The 2,234-nt window shown below is 41.5% G+C and overlaps 1 pseudogene; it reads left to right on the top strand.

Moving 5' to 3' along the window:
- LOC116072725 overlaps nt 1-2,002 on the top strand; it is a 21,004-nt pseudogene extending 19,002 nt beyond the window's left edge.
- Nucleotides 2,003-2,234: the final 232 nt, after the last annotated feature.

Below are 2,234 nucleotides of genomic sequence, written 5' to 3'. Positions count from 1 at the left end.
TTGGGAAGAAACTCAATTCAGTTCCCAGCATGTATTCTGGCAGTTCAGTCTAAAATTCCTACTTCAGGAAAAGTTTCTGAAAACAAAACTATTAAATGAGCCCATAGTCCTATTACTAGATATATGTTGAAAAGAAATGAAATATGTTTGTTGAAGAGACATCTGCATATTTAGTTAATGTGTATGTGTACACATTTGGGAATGTGTATTTTGTGCCTACTTGTGACAGGCTGTGTGTGTGTGTGTGTGTGTGTGTTTGTGTGTTTGTGTGCATGTGTAGATCAGTGGATATGTTTTACAAGTCAGTTATGTCCTTCCACGTCATGAATTATGGGCTCAGGTTTTCAGCCTTTGCATCAGGTTCCTTTATTCATCTAGTCTCCTTGATGACTCCATGCTTTCATTATATTGTAAAACTATTTAGAAGTGTTAGGAGATAGAAACAGCCTATGTGTATGTTAATGAATGGAAAAGGAAATCTGGGACATACACAGGATGGGATGCTAACCACCATTCTGCTATTTGAGAGAGCATGTATGCAACTGGATATAAAAGAAATCAAAACAGAAGACATTTGTACTATGATATCAATCTTTCATGGGAGGTAAAAAATTGATCTCATAGAAGTTATAAGTAGTTACATGGCCTTGGAAGGTGTGCAAGGGGGGCGATGTTGGAAATGTTGATCTAAGTATGTGTGTATATAATATGCATGTTTATTTAAAAGCTAGAAGAATGGATTTTGAATGATTAGTTTAAGGAAATGGACATCGTCACCCAAATTTGAACATTATATAATATATACCTATAAAAAGCAAATTCAGATAAATTGAGATCATTTATCTTTTCTCATCATAATGCAATAAACTTAAATCAATAAAAAAAAAGGAATTGGGTGAGGAAGGGAGGGCTGGGAAGACAGAATATAAGTGAAGGATTATGAATGAATTTGGGAGATAGTAGTGTACTTGAGATAGGGGAGGAAATGGAAAGAAGGCAGTGAAGGGTGGATTGTATAAAAACATTGTATACATATTTGAATATTAAATAAAGTATTTAATTAAAATTAAAAAAGCATAGTATGACATGTGTTTAACTATTGTAATTTATCTGAAAAAAGAAAAATGGCTTGCTTCCTATTGACTTTTTTATATTACCATATAAATATATAAACATCAAATGTTTTGTCCTGTATATTATATAATTCCATTGGGAGAGATGTTAGAGCTGAGTACTTTTGGGACCATTAAAGGCAGCCTGGCTTCTGATTGAGTTAGGTTTAAAGCCCTGGAGACCCCGTAGATAACTCTGTAAGGAATGGTAGGGGATTTGCTATGCTCCTAGACATAAGGCTTCTGACATGAGGCCACAGCTCTCCACTCCATATGTCTGTGGCTATCAGTCACATAAGGGCAACGTCCAAGCCTCATCATAGGTAGAGGACTTCACCACAGATCATGTAGCCTCAAGACAGATCTCCATTTTAATGAGGCACCTAAAGGTCTGAAGGGCTTAGCCAGTTAAGCTCCCCTCCCCAGACACTCCTCCCTGCAAAAGGTATTTAACTTCAGGCCCACCCTGAGAAAGTGGGGTATGGTTTTACTCATCACAACTCTCTGCCATGACAATAAATGCTTTAAAACCATGGACTAACTCTTCTCATTAGGATCCACCGTGGGAAGCAATGGAGCAGGCTTTTGTCTAAAGAGCTGGCTGCCTAGTCCTGCAGAAGGCCTCTCAGCACTCTCGGCTATGGCCTCCACCAAGCCAGGCCACCTGCCTGAGCAAGCCAAGGACTCTCTCTTCCCCGAGGAACCCAGCTGGAGTCCTCTACCCACCCTTTTCCCTTTGGCCTGAGGTAGATCCAGCCCATGGCCCCCACTCTATTCTTAGCTTTTCCACAGCATCCAGCGGTGTCTGTGGTGCCCAAGAGTCTGAGAACCTGACATCCTCAGCCTCTGTGCAGGTCTGGGACTCCCAAGCCAACTTCAGCAGTCCATAGGGACCTCAGTCTGTGCTCTCCACCTCCGGAGCAGGGTCCATGGCTTCTCATAGCCCAACGCCTGCCTGTCGACAGTATGGGGAACTAGCAGTCAAAACTTCCCTCCTGCCAGAAGTGGTGGGATACACCTTTAATCTCAGCACTTGGGAGGCAGAGGCAGGTGGATTTCTGAGTTCGAGGCTAGCCTGGTCTACAGAGTGTGTTTCAGGACAGCCAAGGCTACAAGAGAGAA

The sequence above is a fragment of the Mastomys coucha genome, unplaced genomic scaffold (genome assembly GCF_008632895.1).
Source record: "Mastomys coucha isolate ucsf_1 unplaced genomic scaffold, UCSF_Mcou_1 pScaffold23, whole genome shotgun sequence".
Taxonomy (NCBI): domain Eukaryota; kingdom Metazoa; phylum Chordata; class Mammalia; order Rodentia; family Muridae; genus Mastomys; species Mastomys coucha.
Note: the sequence above shows the minus strand (reverse complement) of the source record. Positions and strands in the feature narration are given on the sequence as shown.